Source organism: Malania oleifera, chromosome 6, assembly GCF_029873635.1.
Source record: "Malania oleifera isolate guangnan ecotype guangnan chromosome 6, ASM2987363v1, whole genome shotgun sequence".
NCBI lineage: Eukaryota > Viridiplantae > Streptophyta > Magnoliopsida > Santalales > Ximeniaceae > Malania > Malania oleifera.
The window spans coordinates 18,847,850-18,860,039 of record NC_080422.1 but is presented as its reverse complement, the minus strand read 5'-3'; the positions used below and the strand labels follow the sequence as shown (position 1 = coordinate 18,860,039).

The 12,190-nt window shown below is 33.4% G+C and overlaps 1 long non-coding RNA gene across 1 annotated transcript; it reads left to right on the top strand.

The window, feature by feature from the left end:
- Window positions 1–4,307: 4,307 nt before the first annotated feature.
- LOC131158090 (uncharacterized) lies at window positions 4,308–11,849 on the top strand. The gene is made up of 3 exons (XR_009137405.1): window positions 4,308–4,489; window positions 11,441–11,537; window positions 11,626–11,849. It is a non-coding gene; the product is annotated as an uncharacterized LOC131158090 (long non-coding RNA).
- Window positions 11,850–12,190: the final 341 nt, after the last annotated feature.

The window sequence follows — 12,190 nt, the reverse complement described above, 5'->3', positions numbered from 1 at the left end:
TATTGTTTTTTTTTTTTTTTCAAATATCATAAAATTATCAATGAACTAGTTACATTTTCTTAAAGTACATATCCATTTTAGTCTTTCTAATTAATTTAGTACTTCGCAATTTGTTTTTACCGAGACACTCAAAATTTGCTTTCTATTTATCACACATGGGACCAAATAATTTTTACAACAATTACAATAAGTTTCTTTTCCTCACTTTTTGAAATTTATAGGAAAGCCAAGTAGAGCCTAACTCCCAATTTGGTGTCAAAAGTTTTAGGTCAAAACAAGAGCCGAAGTTATAGTTTAAAGGGTGAATTTAGTAAAATTGAAATTTCGTAAGTTAGAAAATGGTATTATTTGTGAACCATGTGCGTGGGAATTTGAATTTTGATCTTTGAATGTATATTTGTGTAAATTTGAATAAAATCTAACGCAAAATTGTCTTAAATTTCATTCAAAATCACACAAATTCAAATTTAAGACTCGAAATTCATGCTCCCAGATATTATTTAAGAATTTTTAAATTTTTTTATCCATTAAAGGCTCACTGAGATTGGACTCCACAGTAACAGATGGTCAATATTTCATTTTTTACCTCTTCTCGATTCCTTTCAAGGTTAGAAATGGAAACTTCTACATAAAAATTGTAATCTTTAACTTTTGAGATGCATAAGGGAATAATTGTTGAGGGGAATGAAAATGATTTCCTTTTTTTTTTTGGATAAGGTTGTGTTTGATTAAATTTCGAGAATTAAATTAAAAATATGTAGCAATTAGCTAGTGGGGAGTTTTCTTTTTAGTGAATTACTTATGTAGTTATTAAGAATGAAATTAAATAACATTAAATATCATATTTTAAGGTTAAACATCTATCAAGGCCAAACTCACCATGCATCCCATATTGTTTTTTTCATTTTGAATGCTCAAATCTTTAAAACTTTTTTGATATCTAATGATGGAATGATGGCAATATTAATAATATAGAGGACACTCAAAATGTTTTAGTTGTTTTAAATTAGTAAGGGGATACTTTTATTTAAAAATTAATAAAACATTTTTTTTAATTAAATATCCAATTTTTGACAATTCTTTTTGAAAAATAATTTTAAGATTGCCCTATCAAATATTTTTTGTTTCTCAAAAACTATCAAGTATAATATTTAATTTTTTGTCAAAAAAGGAAGGGTGAAGGTAGCTGTGCGCCGACCAGTTAAAGGCTGCATTAAGTGTTGGTCGCATTAGCCTGGTCGGTTAAAGGTTAAGCCTGTCAGTGCATGGGGCGGGAGCTGAGTCAGCTTGGTCGGTTAAAAGATAAGATTGTCAGTGCATTAAGTGCTAACCGCGTGAAACTTAAGCTAATTGGTCTTGAAAACCATCTCTTTTCTTATCTTGTTGCTTTGTTGAATTCAAATTTTCAAAATTAAGAAGACTGTCATCTCATTATGTGCTAACCACGTGGTCCTAAAACCTTCTCTTTTTCATTTTACCATTTTATTGGATCTATATTTTCGATACTAACAAGGCTACTAGCTCATTAAGTATTAACCACGTCGAACTTTATTGATGGTCTTGGGAACCTTTATATTGTATTTGGATGCATGAGTTTTAGACCTTAGATTTGAGTTTCGGTAAATTTAGATAAATTTCAATATAATTTTATATTACATCTTATCCAAATTTAATACAATTCCAAATCCAAGACTCTCCAAACATAGGGCTACCTTTTTTTTTTTTTCAATATTTTGAATCTATATTTTTGACATTGGAATTTTACTCACTTTAAAGATATTAAATATATGAGCAAATTTTTCCATGTATTTATCATTTTATTTTTTGGATTTATGATTGTATTAGTGAACAATGTATTATAGTGAAAAAATGGCCTAGTGCCTGCATACTTGAATCTGGGCGATGAGGATGGGTGAATGGAAAAGACCTTAGCTGACTGAAATGTTTGAAGTGACTAAAATAAGTATGTTAATTTATGAGTATAATTATTTAACAAAAACTAAATTTAGCATTAACAACATAAATTTTAGAAATTAACATATACTAATAATATGATTTTAAATGGTTATTAAATTATTTATCAAAAAATTATTTGTATAAAACAATATCATTTCCAATATGAACCCTAAGTTTTTTATTTGAGTTATGAAAAAAGAAATTAAAAAAATATGAGCAGCAGAGGGGGGAAGCGATGAGTAGGTAATTTTGTTATCTTAAAAAATTATTAGGGACATCCATGGAATATAATTATTTTTCAAAACAAAGTTAGCCTATTGCTTTTGGAAACTTTAAATTCCTAAATTTTAAAAATCTCTGAAAAAGTTAAGAAGCAAACTTTTAAAATGTAAAAAAGTTATTTACCAAACACGATAGATTAAACTTTGGCTTTTAAAAAGTAGAAGTTAAGGCAAAAAAGGGAGGCCAAACTCACCTTGAGGTATCCTTTGTATCTCTGCCTTGTCATGTCCTTATTTTTTTTATACTACTGTATTGCAGTGTCAATATATTTAATATGGGTTCTTATATAATAAGAATATATAAGATATTTTTGAATATGTTGAACATTTTTTCTTTCCTTCTTTCTTTTTCATTCTATGAATCATACTTTTTGATTTATAAAATATAAGTATTACTTTATTGTTTCCCTTGCTGCTACTTGATTTCCTTCATGTTTTCCCTTTGTGTATGTTTTCCACTCATTATGTGGGTCACATTCCATAACAATCCCCAACTTGGTGAACATACGCCCTTATGAGAAATTGAAAACATGAACTCATTGCTCTACCTTGACCTTGGGACGTTAGGTTGGGACCGTCTCTCATCTAGCAACTGGAGACAAACACCATGTCCAAGAAAGGCTTGAACTTGCTAATAGCAGCTTTGGCTTCTACCATGAATCTCGATTCAGTTTTAGATGTAACAACTTGAGACTGTGCCCCCTAGGCTTCCAACAAGACCTTCCCACAACAATAAACACAAAACCTGCTGTAAGCCTTCAATCATCAAAGCCCCCTGCATTAGTCTTCAACAAATCCCACAATTGACGATCCACTATGTTGCCTTTCGGAACACCTCATTACACAATCACGGGAGACCTTTGACATATCTCGGACATCACAATCCATCCTTGGGTATTGAGTGGTAGACATTTTACTTTGATTCTCCACAACCCCCCCCCCCCCCCGAGACGACAAACAAAGTCTCCCTACAGTTTTGTCCACAAAGCCACCCTGACACACTACAAGAAAACTGATTTTTAGTGACGAAAGTATTAGTGACGGATAAATTTCGTCACTAAAAGTGCAGCATTAGAGAAGGTTTTTTAGAAACGTCACTCGTAGTTCAATTATTAGTGACGAAATTTCATCCATCACTAATACTACACTTTTGGTGACGAAATTTCATCTGTCACTAATACTCTAATTTTTCCGCTCAAACCAATGTGGGAAACCACTTTTCTTGGGAAAACTATCCTGTGAAACAATTAGCGATGATTATTTGGGTATTAGTGACGATTTCAATGCGTCACTAAAAGGAACTTTTTAGTGACAATTAATTAACTGTCACTGTTATTATTGTATTAATAAATAAAACAAGTTTATTTTTCAGTAGTAGTGACGGTTTGGAATATTCGTCACTATTAGTCCATTAGTAGTACGGTTGAGAAGTTTCGTCACTACTAGTTCTTTTCTTTTAACAAATAAAACAAATTTATTTTACACTAGTAGTGACAGTTTGTCATATTCGTCACTATTAGTCCGTTAGTAGTGACGATTCAGATGCTTCGTCACTACTAGTTCTTTTCTTTTAATAAATAAAACAAATTTATTTAAAACTGGCAGTGACGATTTGTCATATTTGTCACTGTTAGTCTATTAGTAGTGACGGTTCGGATGCTTCGTCACAACTAGATCTTTTCTTTTAATAAATAAAACAAATTTATCTTAAACTAGTAGTGACGGTTTGTCATATTCGTCACTATTAGTCCATTAGTAGTGATGGTTCAGAAGCTTTGTCACTACTAGTTCTTTTCTTTTAATAAATAAAACAAATTTATTTTAAACAAGTAGTGACGGTTCGGAATATTCGTCACTATTAGTACATTAGTAGTGACAGTTTGGAAGTTTCATCACTACTAGTTCTTTTCTTTTAAAAAAAATTAATTCATTTCACACTAGTAGTGACGGTTATGAGATTCGTCACTACTAGTTCTTTTATTTACTGGGTTTCGCCACAATCTCCCTCATTTCCCTCCTTTCCCTTATCTCTTTCCTGCCTCCTCTCCCAATCCTCCCCTCCAGATTCTCCTCTCTCCATCGCAGCGCTGTCGCCGTTTGTCGTAGCTCGAGGGCCTGTCGCCGTTTGCAGACCATCGCAGCCCGAGGGCCCATCGTTGTTTGTTCACTAACCGTCACAACCAAGGGCCCGTGCCGTTCATTCGCAAAACCCGTCACAATCACAACCCCTTGCCTTTGCCGTCACCATTGAGGTTAGTATTTTTTCTCCATATTTTTATTTTAGTTTATTTTCATTGCTAGTATTAATTAGATGCTTGTTTGGCTTTTATTTGGTGTTCACAAAAACTGTTTTTGAGTAAAAAAAAAAAAAAAGGAAAGCAAATCACCATTGATGAATGTTTCAAGGAAAACAGTGATACAAAAATGACATTAAATAAAATCTTAATAGTCAAATCACACTAAATTAGGGTGAGAGATTGTTGTTCTATTCTCTTTGAAGATCGAATCACAATAGAGGATTGCTCTTCATAATTTTTTAATTTGCTTAGTTTGAATTAAGTTCCAAAATTCTTTTATTTTGAGATCAAAGAATTTAATCTCATCTTTCAAACAAAAGTTAGGTAATTAATGCAATTTTTTATGGGACTTGATGGTTTTTATTTGTTGAAAATTAATTGTGTGAAAATAATTTTTTATCGGCATCATTATTATCATATTTTATTGTGACATTTTTCACTTATTAATATGTTAATGTGCATTGAATTAATATGAAAATAAACTGGGAAATTAAGTTCATCATGGTTGAATATGAAATTAATGTAAGAACTAAGATGGCTGGGTGTACTCTTTGCTTCATTTTTTTTTTTTTTAAAGAGAGAGAGGGAGAGAGAGATTAACCCACATACTATCTAAAAACCCATGAAAACACACATTCTTCTAATTAATATTAAACACCAAATTACAACTTTTTTTTTTGGTGAGTAGATTAACCCACCTACCCAAATAAACAATATGAGGAACACCCCAATTGAACAACCCAAAATAATGAAATTAATCAAAGAAGGAATATGGGATGTTAAATCCTCTAGGAGGCATTCAGGAACTACTGAAGCTGGTGACAATGTGGATGACAATTATACGAATGATCACCAGTAGAAGTATCAATGTCAAACACATCCACTTCCCAACGATATAATCCCCTCAACATAACTTATAGAGATTTGACACTTTGCCTTATGTAATCCCCTCAACGTAACTTCCTAAATTTATATATTTTGGAATTTGTAAGCCTTGATCAAGCAAACGGAAATAAATCATGTTCCTTCAAACAAAAAAATGAAATGAAAATTGAATATGCCTTCCCGAGTACTAGGACTTCTTCATTAATTAACCCAACATCTAGTTCACGGAATCTCTATTCCTAGAAATAGAGTGGTTATAATAGTTTAGTTACAATTAGTTATACAAAAAGGTTACTTTGATACCATAAAGCAAATAAAAAGGTAAAGCTTTTTATGAATTCATAATAAGGAATAAAGAAGGAATAACTAATCTCAAATTTCACCATTTGAATGTATATTCATTTCTTATTAGTGTATTGTTTACCATATAAGTGTTGTGTTAAGACTTTTTACTCTTATTGAAATTATAATGCATCTCTTGTGAAATACTGGATTGAGTTGCCATATTGGTTGTGAATATGGTAGTGAATCTAGGTTCTCTCATGCTCTTATATATAAACTATTTTTCAGGTAAAAATTTTTTTGGAAATGTTCACTTTATAGTCGGCATGTTGCCGAAATTTTGTTAAAAACTTTTCCAAAATATGAAATAATAGATGTTGAAGTATATAACTGTATAAGCACCAAATGAGATGAGTAATGTTCTTGGAACCACAAATAGTTATTACTTGTTGGAAATCAAGCTCAAAAGAGGAAACTATGTCCATAATTTTGGAAAATTGCCCATTTAGTGTCATAAGAAATGATGCGATATAAAAAATGCAACCTCATTTAGGGTTATTTTGAGAAACAGTCATTGCAAAATTTAAATGATAAAGATGTATCTGAGCAGATATTTGTGTATAAGATGAGCTAAACAAGTTGTAGTTTTGTTCTTTTGTTGTAGGTTGTTATATTTAATGACAATAATTTATTTAAAATTGATTGCAATAAATCTTCAGAACAGCAATGTATAAAAGACCAATGAAAATACAAGAATTAAATGTCATGTGAAGTAAAATACCAAATTAATTACTATCATTTCATGTGTTCATTGAAGCTTAGACCTGTTCAAGAATGGTCATTATACATTCATGCCTAATCGTACATATGAGACAAATCAATTGTTAAAATTCAATTGATTATTAGTCATACTATGTATTCTAATAATCAAGTGAACATGTTAATTATGTGTTTCATTTACAATTAGTGATATTTGTATTTCAACCATTCTTGAATTGTCCAATGTGGACAGTTTAGGAAGTTGTATTTACATTGTTGTCATCGTTCACCCTTTGTTCATTGTCATTATATATTTCAAACGCGTCTCTACTTGTGTTCTTTGGGTGAATAGTGGGGTGTCATGACAATTTGTTAGTGATGGAAAACTAGTAACATTTTCACTTCCCCCCATCTCGTGTATTTGGACATCCATGCGTAGATGCTGCCAAAATTTTTAATGTCTGTGACGAAAGAATTTGAGCGATTGATTGCAATGTAAATGCAACATTCCTAAATGGGATAGGATTTGTACTCTTTACACGGAAGGTTGTTGAATCTAGGATTCACGACGCATGCATCATAAACATTATAAGAATGTAATCAACACCATTTACTTGAATATGTTATAGGGTAATTAATGAACATGGATAAGAGTTGGATGAACGCTCAGGGTAGGTTTTTTCCAGAATATGTGAAAGGGGTACATGATTTCATAGAGTTCACGCGTCCTCTTGCAGGCAAAACTAGTAGAATAAGGTGTCCTTACAAGAAATGTCAAAGCATAATATTCAAACACATTGATATAGTCCATTCACATTCATTAGAATTTGTAATGGAGAAAATGTACACAACATGGGTGTTCCACGGTGAAGATTACCCAGTTCAGAGCGATGATGATGATGATGAAGATGAGGGGGTAAATATAATAGGTGATGATACACATTCGGAAGGGTTAAACGAAATGTTAGGTGACTTGCAAATAGGGATTATAGTGGACACGAGAAATGTCAGTGTGGCACGAATTGGTGATGGATCTACTTCATAAGGTACCATACTTTGCGATCCTAGTACATTAAATCGACTCGGTAAATCATTTTCTAATCTCGTGAGAGATGCAGGGGTATCTCAGAGCCTGATAAAGTTGCTTAATGTAAAGACAATGCATGGGTTATCTTAGAGTGCATTCAACATACATTTAAGCCTCATTAAGGTTGCACTGCTTGATGGTGAAACACTTCCAAAGTCCTTTTATGAGGCGAAGACAAACATGCGTGAATTGGGTCTCGATTACACTCCAATACATGCGTGTAGGTATGATTGTGCACCCATTTATGGTGAACATGAAAATGCGAATAAGTGCCCAGAATGTGGTGAAGTGAGGTATTAAACTAATCAGAAGAAGGGTAAAAAGATCTCCTAAAAAGTTTTGCGATATTGTCCATTAATCTCGCGACTGCAACGATTGTATATGTGCAAAAATACTGCTGCAGATATGAGATGACATCAAAAGAAACGTCTTCAAGATTTAAACACCCTTAGCCATCCAGCGAACTCTGAAGCTTGGACCGATTTTGATAAAATGCACCTATGGTTTGCTAGTGATCCTTGCAACATCAGACTTGACCTTGCTTCAAATGGGTTCAATCCTTTCAGTAACATGGACAACCCATATAACATGTGGCCAATTATGATGATGACGAACAATATGCCGCCATGGAGATGTATGAAAGAATCCTTTATTTATACGTCTCTACTTATTCCAGGACCGAGGGCACTTGGTAATGATATTGATGTTTACCTGCATCCATTAATTGACAAGTTGAAAGAACTATGGGAAAAAGGAGTGGAGACATTCGATGTGGAAACCAAGACAACATTTCGGATGCATGCTGCAGTGTTGTGGACAATTAATGATTTCCCCGCTTACGGCAACCCAGTTTGAAATAAGGATGTTGGGTCCTTATCCTTGAAGCATGGATGCAAGTTATGTTTTATGTTTCATTGTCGTTTTCTATGACCTAAACATCCTTGGAGGACTCGTGGTGTCAAAAGCTTTAATGGAAAACTTAAACGAAGGTTACAGCTAAAGCGACTAAGTGGGGAAGAGATATTAAACCATCTCAGGTTGATTGGAGATATGAAATTTGAGAAACCACTTACCAGTATAAAAAGAAAACGTGCTGAGTGGGAGTTGAATTGGACAAAGAGAAGCATCTTCTTCGAGTTGCCATACTGGAAATATCTTCCACTATGCCATAAATTGGATGTCATGCACATTGAAAAGTACATTTGTGATAATATTATTTGTGCATTGCTAGATATAAATGGGAAGAAAAAGGACACCGCAAATGCTCGCCGGGATATGGAAGATATAGGAATATGGCCTGAGTTGCATCTAATTCGTGATGGGGACAAACTTCTTATGCCATCAGCTTGTTACACATTTTCGAAGGATGAGAAGAATAATTTCTTCAAATGGTTGAAATTAGTGAAGTTCCCTTATGGATATGCATCAAACATAGCTCGATGCATAAGCACAAAGGAAGGGAAGATTGTAGGAAGGAAAAGTTATGACTATCACGTCCTTCTGCAATGGAATCTACCCATTTTCCTTCATGAACACTTGATTGATGATGTTCGCTCAGTGCTAATTAAGCTGGGGATCTTCTTCCAACAGTCGTGCTTCAAGAAATTGAGCATAAACGTACTTAAACAGTTAGAGGAGGACATCGTGATCATACTATGTTTTGACCTTATAGATCATATCCCGTTTTGATTATGAAAAATATTCTGATATTTAATGGTGGATAAGTTTGTGTGCAAGACCAATCAGAAGTATCATATGGTGCACACACATGGGCTTAAAGAAAATGAAAACTCATAATGTTTATTCATTGTAATTTATATTTATCATTTTTGGTCTATAATAGTAACATAGGAACATGGTCTGTAATAATTAATGTCTTACCTGTATGGTAGGATAAATAAGTTAAAGACCATAGATGGACCTTAGGGATCACACTTTGGTCAACGGATGCCAAATTTTTTAGGGTATATGCTTAAAAGACCTAGATTGACCTTAGGACTCCCTATACTTCATAAATATACGTCCTATAGTCTTAACATTGATCATCATATGAATAGGGTCATTGTATAAGGGGATTAGAACCGAAATGCATTAAAAATGCATGTTCGGTCAACCGAACTGAAATGTATAAAAGCATTTGATTGACCGAACCGGTCAGAGGTCAACAATTTGACCATATCTTGGTCGATCGTACCTTGCCAAGTTCACACAACTTGGTCAATCAAACTCCACATGGGTCAACGTTTGACTCCTCAGTCGACCAACCAGATTTATACGGGCAATGCTTTGGTCAACCAAACCCCCACGTGGGAGAATCCAACTACCTGGTCAACTGAACTACCTAGTTCAAAATCACCTGATCGACCAAACCACTCGAAATTGGAAAAATCACCCTTGAGACGTTTAGTCTGATCGACTGAACTCTCATTTTAGTTTTTGCATGGTTGACTGAACTTTGTCACTTGGTCAATCGAACCTCAAGTCCGATCGACTAGTGCTCTTAGGTTGAAAAAAAATTTTTATCTCGGTTAAATTTTTAAATAGGGCTAATTGTGCTAACATGTTTTAAAACAATCCTAATAATACCCTATGTGTTCTGGATGATTATAATTATGGGGTAGTCTATATATACCCCCTCATCTGAAAAGATTAGTAACCTGATTAGCAATCTTGATTAACAAAAATTCTCTAAAACTCAAAATCTCTTATACTCATTTCCCAGCCTCCTACACTCACTCTTACTATTTCTTATTGTTAAAATCCTCTTGTGAGTGTGCTTGAGTGTTATTACCAATAGGCTTTTGCTCTCCCTTGCTTGGTTGATTGAGATTATTTTCTTTGGGAGTAAAGCTTTAAGTTTTTCCTAGGAGATTTTATTAATAAGTCTTCCTTAGGAAAAACTTCATTAAGCTTTTGAGTACTGCATTTTCATTGCAATATCTGAAGGAGTTCACATTGTATTTTGATTGCTAAAAGTACTTTTCAAATCATCTTCAAATATCTCGTGTGATTTACTTTGAGAAATATTTGTTGAGATATTTGTCCATGTGCTAAAAGATCTTTGTAGCAATATCCTTTGATTGATTTTATCATCTTGAACACAAAGATCAAATTGTTTTTATAAACTAAATCTGAATATCTCTTGAGGTTTATACTTTGAGAAAAATATTTGTTGAGATATTTAAAGTGTGCTAAGGCTCTTTGTTTGTGCATTGTGATTGAAATCATTATTTTGACACAAAGATCATATCCCTTACACTCTCACGCACTGATTGCATTATTTGCATAAAACTTTGAGTAGTTACTACGACCACATTGAGCTTATCTTATCATATCATTCAGTGGTGTACTGATTAGATTGATACATAATCTGCTTAGATAAGAAGTATTCTTGTTGTACGCAAATCTATTTAAGAAATCTGTTGTATTCTAGGGGTGGCTTAAAGGGACGGTAATTCAACCAGGAAGGATTATGTAGGTTGAGGTCAGCCCTGTGTTAATTGACCTGGTTGTAAATATTGAGGTCAGTCCTGTGCTAATTGACCTGGTTATTTAGGTGCTACTCTACCCATTTAGTGAGCTTATAGTGGTAATCCTTGTACTTGTTAGTCAAGGTGGGGACATAGGCAGTTTGCCAAACTTCAATAACATTTCTAGTGTCGTCTCCTTTACTGATTGATTGTGCATACTTGGTTAAATTTCTATTGTAGTTTAAATTCCATTGTATATTTACATTGATTTATTTTATATGCACTAGATTGACCTTAGGCTTGTGTAATACTAATGTTAGTGGATTGACCTAGGGAATAGATTTTTTAAATACCAATTCACCCCCCTTCTTGGGATTGCACCAAAGCTAACATTATGTAAGCTGGAAAAAATATTTTTGCCAGCATTCTTCGATGTGATGGTCCACCTAACCGTCCATTTACCAAAGGAGGCTAAAATTGGAGGATCAGTGCAATATCATTTGATGTATCCTATGGAGAGGTAAATTATAAAGTCTTTCTGCAATATTCACGTGATTTCCTCACTTTCTTTGTATGTAGAAGTCACTAATGCTATGTAAAATGCACAGGTTCTTGTCCACTTTGAAGGGGTATGTGCGCAATAAGGCATGATTGGAAGGTTCAATCATTGAGGCATACATTGACAGTGAATGTCTTGCATTTTGCTCAATGTATCTACATGATATTGAGACAAGGTTCACTCATGATGAGCGAAATGAAGATGTTCATGTTATTAATGCTGAAGATGAAGAACCTAGCATCTCTATATTTTGAGGAAATTTTTGACCATTCGGTGCACGAATTTACAATTTCATTAATATGGACGACCTACGAAAGGTGTATTTTTACGTCCTCAATAATTGTGATGAAATTGTTCCATATATTGAGTGCATGGTTCCAAACTCCGTACTTTGCATTGTATTTACATATGCATATATATATATATATATATATTCTCAGTTGACATTAACATGTAATATTATTGCATATAGCGAATATAAAGTTGAACTTTTGGCCCAAAATGAAAGGAATGTTAACGAAAGACATAAGAAGGAATTTGTCAATTGGTTTGGGAGCTGTGTAAGTAACAAAATTTATGTGATTTGTAAGAAATGTATATTTTTAATACTAATG